The sequence below is a fragment of the Spea bombifrons genome, chromosome 9, assembly GCF_027358695.1.
Source record: "Spea bombifrons isolate aSpeBom1 chromosome 9, aSpeBom1.2.pri, whole genome shotgun sequence".
In the NCBI taxonomy this organism is placed as follows: Eukaryota; Metazoa; Chordata; class Amphibia; order Anura; family Pelobatidae; genus Spea; species Spea bombifrons.
Window position 1 is genome coordinate 37,270,862 of NC_071095.1, and position 11,048 is coordinate 37,281,909.

Below are 11,048 nucleotides of genomic sequence, written 5' to 3' on the forward strand. Positions count from 1 at the left end.
TAAATGCAGAACGCTTGCAACCAATTATTGAAAGACCTAGCCACCGGTCTACGCCTGTCATCCTCTTTATCATGCTTAGACAGAAATTCTTTTGAAGCGGGCAATAAAGACAGTATATCAACATACTCATTGCCCCAAATCTTTTGTTTTACGGTACTACTCAAATGAAAACCCAAAGCCGAAATTTCACATGACATAGATTCTTTCATACATGCTTCATTTATCACATTCCTCTTCTGCATATTAACCGACTTATCCCAAGCCTGAGCTGGACTAGCACCCTGCAATTCCTTTAAACAACCCACTAAAGAACCCACTAGCTCATTCAATTTATTAAAATTCCCATCAATGTACTCACCCCTGCTAGCCCCAGCTCTGCCTCTCTCCTGTTCGTCCATATTCTGCACTCCTTGCTGCTGTCCAGAACCCGGTGCTGCCATCCTGCGATGCCCATAACGGTCCTGGCAGCCTCCTTCCTCTTCTTCATTCCTCTGGAGCATCTGCTGCTTCACCCCTATACCTCCACTACTTGGAGAACGAGGCAGGGGCCGCTTTTTACTGGGAACCGGCTTCTTACCACGGCTCCCTTGTTCTTCATCCTCTGCAGACTTCATGCATTTTCTTCTGGAAGAACGCCTCGCCGCTCCTGACGAAAATTGCGCCGCTCCGGACACTTCTCTTGAGGTACCGGCCACCTCTCGTGATGTACCGGCCACCTCTCGCGATGTACCGGCCACCTCTCGCGACAAGCCGGCAAAATCCCGCGATGACACCGCCAAATCTCGTGATGACGCGGTCAAATCCCGCGATGATCCGGCAAAGTCCCTGAATGACTCCTCAAACGCCGACTGGACCGCCAACGGAGTTGCAGCATTCTCAAACTCTGCCTCCGTGACGATCTCCTGCTCACTCCCCGGCCAGTCTTGATTGAAGTCTTCATCCAGATGGGCGCCGATACAGCTCTGCAGCCACGCTTCTCCTCCCTTCGCCAATGCCTTCTCCCGGAGCTTTTCAAGAAGAAGTTCCATCTTCGCCCGCGGCTCTCCTGCACCACCGAAATACCAGCCTTTACAGGTAAGTATTCACAGCTTAGCAGTTCGCCTTGTGGCATGACTGCTAGCGCTCCCACAGCTCCTATTTATAGCGCAAATTCGCGCCTTTTTGCGCAGCGCGAGGCGAGGCAAAGGTGGCGAATCACTAAGCGGCACGCGCACATCCAGCAATTTCCAAGTTACATCACCCAGGCTATTTTTTTTTTATTTTTTTTTTCTAACTTCTGACCTGAACTTTTGACCCTGCCTATTAAATCAATAGCTGACCTCTAGATGAACCCAACCTCCTATCCCCACAACTACATGCCGCCCCGCGCTATTTAGGCGGCAGGGCTCTTCATTTCTTTCCAACGGACCCGACGATCCAAGCCGAGGAAGTTGGGTTTAGGAGTTCAGGTTCTGCCGTTCTTCGAGGGGTTAAATAAGACGGCGCCCCCCCCCCAGGGGTTTAATAAACTGGGGCAGCAGATAAGGTTCTTCTGCAGACAGAACAAAAGCGATGTTTGTCAGCCGCAGCTTTCTGAAGATCATTAAACCAAAGGAAGCCTCTGCCTAAACCGTGCTCAAGCTTCCCGTGTGGCCGCCGGCGCACCGACGGGAAGGGCCAGGACTAGAATAAGGCGACACCAAGGAGTGTGTGTACCTGCCGACTTTCCTCCAAATGTCCGTAAAGTGTCGAATACTTACTGCGTATCGCCCTGTACGGACGCCGAGGGGAAACGGCTCTGCATGAAAAGGTTTTAAACGGCATTTACCTTCTAAACGCGGTGAAGAAGCAGCCTTCTGTGTGTCCATCCGCCGAGACACTAACGTGCCGAGTGATTCTAGAAATACGCTGCTTCTCCCGAAAATATTCTGTATTAACGAGGAAATCCCCAGAAAAAACGCAGAGACGAGAAACCATTCTTTCCGTTTTCTGCAGAACGGAGTAAATTCTCACATTTCATTAAATCGCATGAAACGAGATTCCCAACAGCGCCACGACTCGGATCCTGAGCCGTTCTATCCGACTCCTTACACAGCCTGCGCTAAACAATAGAACAGCTCGGTCTTAATAACCCCGCTGGACACACAGACAAGTGAAAGTCCATAGAGGGACAGACTTCACTGGATAAGCAGATTTGTGACATCGCCGGGACCTGCAATCCTGCATCACCCAGATGCCCGGCGGATCACAGCCCCCCGGCACAGGGAGGGCCCGGTACGGTTTATGGTTATTCCATATTTCCCGATCACCGGCACAGAATACAAAGAAATATCGTGACGCAGAAACACATCGGAGCCTCTCAGCCTCTCGCGCTAATAGCCCAGGCTTAATGCACAGATATGATTTATACAGGTTTAGGAGCTTCCTGCGGGATAACGTCCTCATCTCATTCTGTACATAGGGGGTGTATTTGCGAGCACAGAAGCTTACACTTCAATCCCCTGATGCCTGCCCTTCAGAATACAGAGTGACATCAGGGGTTAACAAACAGCTTTAGTGACTACACCCCACAAGGAAGGTTTTGGACATTTCTTTACGTTACGATGTATTATGAAGCGCTCGCCCCTGTGAGCTTCCCCTGAAAAGGGAACTGAGCGGGCCCTGCACAATGTATAGTAAAATCAGGAGCAACGCTCAAGCAATCTGTCCGCAGAGGTTTACAGGAGAGTTGAGCCCCCAATCCCATCACTCCAAGCATTATGAAGGGCCGGCCCCGGTGAGCTCTTCCTGCCAGCGACGGCCCGTACGATGCATAGCGGAGTCAGGGAAGTGAAAGGCTCTCCTTTCCCGGAACCTCCGGTGTCGCCGAACAATCCACAGATAACGGGAAGATTTCTTACTCAGTCACACCGATTAAACTACGCATTATGCAGGGCCTGCGGGGTTCTCTTTGCAGGAGAAGCTCGCTTGAGACGGCCGTTCATAATCCAGAGTAATATCAGCAAGTTGAAAATCTTCCACCCCCAGCATAATGCATACACACTGCCCTGTCATATGTATAAATAATAGCCTTCTAAAAGAAGAGACTCCGAAGTTATGCAAGAAGTTTTACTTTATTGAGAGGGTGATAAGTGGAACAGCCTCCCAGCAGAAGTTGTAGAGGTTATACAGTGAGGGGATGTAAACATGCAGGGGACGGGGATACGGGGCCCCGAATCTGATTGGTTAATGTTGGAGTGGTTACAGCAGCAATAACGAGTGAGTAGACATGGGAACGGGGCTGATCTGCCGGGAAATTCTCGGTTTCAATAAGAAGCTGGAATCCAGCAGGACTCACGGAGCGACTCGTCGTACAAACAGAATTTAATGGCACATCGGAGCCATTCGGCCCCCGGCTAGTCGCCCATTATTCCTGCTGTAACATGTGACATTAATCAGTCAGATTCGGGGCCCCGTATCCCTGTCCCCTGCATGTTTACATCCCCTCGCAGGTATAACCTCTAATGAGAAATCGGGTGGTAGATAAGTGGAACAGCCTGCCAGCAGAAGCGTATTACATTCTCTCACTGTATTTGCCACTACCACTCCTGCTGGGAGGCAGTTCCATTTTTCTACCACCTTCTCTGTAACGAAAAGAAAAAAAACTTATTGCATTATTTCTGAGCCTCTAGTTTTATTTTATACATATGACAGGGGAGTGTATATGAAATTTTCTTCCCTGTCTCTGAGAGCCGTCCGGCCATCTGCAAACACTCAGTCGTTGGGCTTGTCTTATATTCAGGAGCCGTATATACACATCCCCTCACTGTATCATTGGGGAGGAAGGAAAGGGTGTGCACTGGTGTTAACATGGAACTCTTACCTACTTTTATCGGGGTCACGTGATCCTGAGGCTGCTTGCATGGTGTGTGAACAGCTTGAGAGAAAGCTGCTGGAGAGGTAAGCAGGGTGGGCGGGAGGTGTGATGTGTATACAGAGGCGTATCTACTGAAAATAGCACCTATGGCAAGCACTGAAATTGCGCCCCTGTCCAAATTTCTAAAACCCATTTACTAGCCCCTGCTGCCTATATATATATTAGACCCTGCTCCCGATAGCAGGTATAGATCAACACACAAACCCAGATCAATTGAAATTCACTTGTGATCTCTGCACTGAAGGTATATATAAAATAAACAGAATCAGACATACAAATCCTGTATTTGCAGGTATACAATAATATATGAAACGTAGCATCGCGGGTATAGATCAAATACATACATGGAAACAGCATTGCAGGTATTAATCAACTGAATAAGACATATTAACCCTGTATTTGCAGGTACACATAAATAATGTATGGAAACATAGCATAGCACATATGGATCTACAGAATAACACAAAAACCCAGCTTTGCAGGTAAAGATCAATTGGAATTCACATAAAAACACGGCATTAAAGGTATATTTAAAACCTGGCGTCCACACTGCCCACATAGAACCTGACCAGCACCCAGATAACACACATAAGATTTGCAATCTTTGTCCCCAAACAGTCCAGCCTGTGCCATCTTGGTCCCCAAGGCTCAAACCTACGGCTAGTGCCATCTTTGCCCTTCCACAATTATACATCTATGATACACAAACATATCATATCATGGGGCACAGTGGCATATAGGGGGTATAAGGCATTTCTGGGGCAGATGTGCATAACTGGGGGGCAGGTTGGAAAATAAAAGGAAATAAAAACAAAATAATTTTCTCAATCATATATTTAAAAAAAAAATAGTTTACATTTACATGCTCTGAAAAATACCCCTTATAATTGGGGTTGTCTTATAATCAGACCTCAGGAGTCCTGGATGCTCCTGTCTTAGCCCCCCATTTAACCCCCCCCAAACTTACCGCTGCTTCCGACTCCCTGCTGTGTAGTCGGGGCAGCGGGTGGACTTCTACGCGATTCGCAACTTCTGCTGCAGCCGGAAGGAGGTGCAGTTGGCAGCCGGGGTTGTCTACGTCCATCGTGCAGACCTTCCCCGGCTGTCAGTGAGGAGAGTTCTGGGGCAGGGAATTCTCTCTAATAGTCGGGGGAGGTCTGCGCTATGGACGCAGACAACCCCCGCTGCTAACCGCATCTCCTTCCGGCTGCAGCGGAAGTTGCGAATTGCGTAGACGTCTACCCGCTGCCGCGACTACACAGCAGGGAATCGGAAGCACCGTTAAGTGTGTGTGTGTGTGGGGGGGTTAAATGGGGGGCATAAAGCATTTCTGTAGGCAGAGTGCTCTATGATGCCTTTAACCCCCTTAATGCCTCTCTGCCTCCAGAGATGCCTTTTAACCCTCTATACACCACTCTGCCTCCTGAAATACCTTATACCTCCCTATATGCCACTCTGCCCCATAATATGCCTTTCAACCCCCTAAATGCCAGAGTGGCATATAGGGGTATAAGGCATTTCTGGAGGAAGAGTGGCACATAAGGGGTCAAAAGGCATTTCATTGGGCACAGTAGCATATAGAGGGTTAAAAGGCATATCATGGGGCACAGTGGCATTTGGAGGCTTAAAAGGCATATCATGGGCCACAGTGTCATATAGGAGTGGCAAGCCTGGGGGCAGATGTTCATAACTGGAGGGCAGGTTGGAAAATAAAAGGAAATAAAAACAAAAAAAATATTTTTCTTAAACATAGATTTTATTGAAAAAAAAAAGGTTTACATAGTTTACATGAATTAACATTTACTAGGAAAACTTTTTTCCTACAGGGTCGTCTTACATTCAGGCTTTTTCTTTTTTTCCTAAACTAATATTCAGATTTTGGGGGGTCATCTTATAATCGAGCAAATACGGCAATATGTCATTTTTTTAAGCATGGTTAACTTTATAGCACTTTGAATTTAATGATGTTTTAAAGTTTATTTCAGTTATAAAGCCTGAGTGACTGATGTATTTCTACACATCAGATAATAGACTGCTTCCCAGGATTGGGCCTTCTTGGACCAATGAGAAAAGGGGGATAGGATGGTTGGCCTATGCAGGGATGCTTTGATTCCTTCTCATTCATTGGTCATGTTTACAGCCATGTAGAAGGTATATAAGCAGAGGTGGAAGTTTCTAGTAGCTTCCTCTACAACCAGGATCCGGCAGAGAGTAGTTCTCGGGTCTGAAGATTTGAATGGCTACTGAGGACTTACACAGCCCCTGATTTAGTTGCTGCGCAGCAGGACATGGACGCTGTTCTGGATTCCTGTCAGAAGTGAAGAGAACGCATGTCGCACTTACATGGGCTTCATGATCCGGTACAGCAGATGCTACCAGGGCTGAGTGGTGATGCCAGGAAAAACCAGTAAGCACAGGATGCCACGCGGAGCCTTCTTCAAGTGGAAACGGGTCCAGGAGGAGCCCATCTTATCCTCTTATAACCAACAGAAACACACCGGGGAGGCCGGCTTCCATGGGAGCTTCCTGGCAGCGAGGGTGCAGTAAGTATTTGTAAGATGTCCAGAGATGCTAAAAAAGGGGTAAAGTTTAAAGAATAATGCAGTAAGGGGTCTTTCCCAGTTTTAGGTCATGTGTATGTATGTATATATGTGTATGTGCAGATGTATGTATACAGGTGGGTATGTTTATATGCTTACGTATGTATACAAGTGGGTATATGTTTTATGTACATATGTATACAGGTGGGTATGTCTATATGTTTATGTGCATATGTATGTATACAGGTGGGTATGTGCATATGTATATATATGCAGGTGGGTATGTGCATATGTTTATCTGCATATGTATGTATACAGGTGGGTTTGTCTGTTTATGTGCGTATGTATACAGGTGGGTATGTCTATATGTTTATGTGCATATGTATGTATACAGGTGGGTATGTGCATATGTTTATCTGCATATGTATGTATACAGGTGGGTATGTCTGTTTATGTGCGTATGTATACAGGTGGGTATGTGTGTATGTTATGTTGCATATAGAGGGCTAAAAGGCATATCATGGGGCACAGTGACATATAGGAGTGGGAAGCCTGGTTGCAGATGTGCATAACGGGGCGGGTTGAAAAATAAAAGGAAATAAAAACAAATTTTTTTTTCTCAATCATAGATTTTATTAAAAAAAATAGTTTACATGAATTGACATTTACTAGGAACACTTTTTTCCTACAGGGTCATCTTACATTCAGCCTTTTTCTTTTTTCCTAAACTAATATTCAGATTTTGGGGGGGTCATCTTATAATCGAGCAAATATGGTAATATGTCATTTTTTTAAGCATGGTTAACTTTATAGCACTTTGAATTTAATGATGTTTTAAAGTTTATTTCAGTTATAAAGCCTGAGTGACTGATGTATTTCTGTGTATTTCTACTTCCCAGGATTGGGCCTTCTTGGACCAATGAGAAAAGGGGGATAGGATGGTTGGCCTATGCAGGGATGCTTTGATCCCTTCTCATTCATTGGTCATGTTTACAGCCATGTAGAAGGTATATAAGCAGAGGTGGAAGTTTCTAGTAGCTTCCTCTTCAACCAGGATCCGGCAGGGAGGAGGTCTGAAGATTTGAATGGCTACTGAGGACTTACACAGCCCCTGATTTAGTTGCTGTCAGAAGTAAAGAGAACGCATGTCGCACTTACATGGGCTTCATAATCCGGTACAGCAGATGCTACCAGGGCTGAGTGGTGATGCCAGGAAAAACCAGTAAGCGCAGGATGCCACGTGGAGCCTTTTTCAAGTGGAAACGGGTCGAGGAGGAGCCCATCTTATCCTCTTATAACCAACAGAAACACACCGGGGAGGCCGGCTTCCATGGGAGCTTCCTGGCAGCGAGGGCGCAGTAAGTATTTGTAAGATGTCCAGAGATGCTAAAAAAGAGGTAAAGTTTAAAGCCTAATGCAGTAAGGAGTCTTTCCCAGTTTTAGGTAATGTGTATGTATGTATATATGTGATTGTGCATATGTATGTTTATTGGTGGGTATGTTTGTGCATATGTATGTATTCATGTGGGTATGTTTATGTATACATGTGTGTATGTTTATGTGCATATGTATGTATACAGGTGGGTTTGTGTATATGTGCATATGTATGTATACAGGTGGGTATGTCTATGTTTATGTGCATATGTATGCATACAGGTGGGTATGTGTATAAGTTTACATGCATATGCATGTATGCGTGCATATGCATGTATACATGTGGGTATGTGTATGTTTACGTGCATAAGTGTGGTGTGTGTTTATGTGCATATGTATGTATACATGTGTGTGTGTTTATGTGCATATGTACGTATACAGGTGGGTTTGTGTATATGTGCATATGTATGTATACAGGTGGGTATGAGCATATGTATGTATACAGGTGGGTATGTGTATATGTTTACGTGCATATGCATGTATACATGTGGGTGTGTATGTTTACGTGCATATGTATGTATACAGGTGGTGTGTGTTTATGTGCATATGTATGTATACATGTGTGTGTGTTTATGTGCATATGTATGTATACAGGTGGGTTTGTGTATATGTGCATATGTATGTATACAGGTGGGTATCTGCATATGTATGGATACATGTGGGTATGTGTATGTTTACGTGCATATGCATGTATACATGTGGGTGTGTATGTTTACGTGCATATGTATGTATACAGGTGGTGTGTGTGTGTTTATGTGCATATGTATGTATACATGTGTGTATGTTTACGTGCATGTATGTATGTATACAGGTGGGTATGTGTATATGTTTACGTGCATATGCATGTATACATGTGGGTATGTGTATGTTTACGTGCATATGTATGTATACAGGTGGTGTGTGTTTATGTGCATATGTATGTATACATGTGTGTGTGTGTGTGTGTTTATGTGCATATGTATGTATACAGGTGGGTTTGTGTATATGTGCATATGTATGTATACATGTGGGTATGTGCATATGTATGTATACAGGTGGGTATGTCTATGTGTTTACGTGCATATGTATGTATAAAGGTGGGTTTGTGTATATGTGCATATGTATGTATACATGTGGGTATGTGTATATGTTTACGTGCATATGCATGTATACATGTGTGTATGTGTATGTTTACGTGCATATGTATGTATACAGGTGGTGTGTGTTTATGTGCATATGTATGTATACAGGTGGGTTTGTGTATATGTGCATATGTATGTATACAGGTGGGTTTGTGTATATGTGCATATGTATGTATACAGGTGGTGTGTGTTTATGTGCATATGTATGTATCCATGTGGGTATGTCTATATGTTTATGTGCATATGTATGTATACATGTGGTTATGTGTATATGTTTATGTGCATATGTATGTATACATGTGGTTATGTGTATATGTTTACGTGCATATGTATGTATCTATGTGAATGTGCATATGTATGTTTATTGGTGGGTATGTTCAGGGCCGGCCCAAGACTTAATGCCGCCTGGGGCGAAGTTTAAAATGAAGCCCCCCCCCCCCCACCGACGCCGGGGGGGGCACCATTTTAAACTTCGCCGACGCCATTATCTACCCTAACCCCCCCTGTTTAAAGGTACTTAACTTTAAACAGTCATGCGGCGAGTCTCCCTGCTCTGCCACGGTGCCGGCTTGTAATGCTGAGCGCCGGAAATTGACGTCACTTCCGGTGCTCGGCATTACAAACCGGCACCGAGACCGAACAGGGAGACTCGTCGCAGAGGAGATAGAGAAGCGCCGAGCGGGTAAGCGAAAACCACTCGGCGCCCCTCTCTCTCCTCCGCTTAAAAAAAAACCGCTAAAGTGCCGCCCCTTCAAAAGTGCCGCCTGGAGCAATTGCCCCAGTCGGCTCCATTGTAGGGCCGGCCCTGGGTATGTTTGTGCATATGTATGTATACAGATGGGTATGTGCATACGTATGTATACATGTGGGTATGTGTATGTTTACGTGCATATATGTATGTATACAGGTGAGTATGTGTATATGTTTACGTGCATATGCATGTATACATGTGGGTATGTGTATGTTTACGTGCATATGCATGTATACATGTGGGTGTGTATGTTTACGTGCATATGTATGTATACAGGTGGTGTGTGTTTATGTGCATATGTATGTATACATGTGTGTGTGTTTCTGTGCATATGTATGTATACATGTGTGTATGTTTATGTGCATATGTATGTATACAGGTGGGTTTGTGTATATGTGCATATGTATGTATACAGGTGGGTAGGTGCATATGTATGTATACATGTGGGTATGTGTATATGTTTACGTGCATATGTATGTATACAGGTGGGTATGTGCATATGTTTATGTGCATATGTATGTATACAGGTGGGTATGTGCATATGTATGTATACAGGTGGGTATGTCTATATGTTTACGTGCATATGTATGTATACAGGTGGGTTTGTGTATATGTGCATATGTATGTATACATATGGGTATGTGTATGTTTACGTGTTCTGCTTGGCTTTTTGCAGTTGCATTTAACTTGGACACACAAGCGAATCCTGAGCTGGGGCGAATCTCCTAAGTGACATCTCTAAGTGAGGAGTTACAAGCAAAGAAGGAGTTAAAAAGCAAAAAGGAGGGGAAAGTATACATCCTTGTTATTCCATATATATTTATATATATTTTGCACCTTACTGTCTGTTTTTGCCAGTTATTTGAGCTATCCCCATTGCCAAGATGTCCTCCATGTTTGACAATGCGGTCAGGTGTACATCTTGCTCAATGTATGCAATCCTTGATCAGCGCTTCGAGGGTGCATATTGCTGTGCGAGATGTGTGCAAGTTGCTCATTTGGAAGCACAAATCTTGAGTCTAGAGGAGCAACTGGCAACACTGAGATCTATTGATAACTTGGAGAGGAGTCTGCTGCTCACTGAGCAAGCTCTCTCGCGGGTAGAGGTGGGGGAGGATAGCGGGATGGAGGTACAGGACAGTCAGGCAGCTAGCTGGGTTACAGTTAGAAGGCGGGGTAGGGGGAAAAGCGCCAGGGAGGCTAGTCCTGATCTAGCACACCCCAACAAGTTTGCCCGGTTGGCAGATGAGGGGGATGTTAGTTCAGAGTTAGCAATACTGCAGCAAGTCACTGCCTCTGACCTCCAG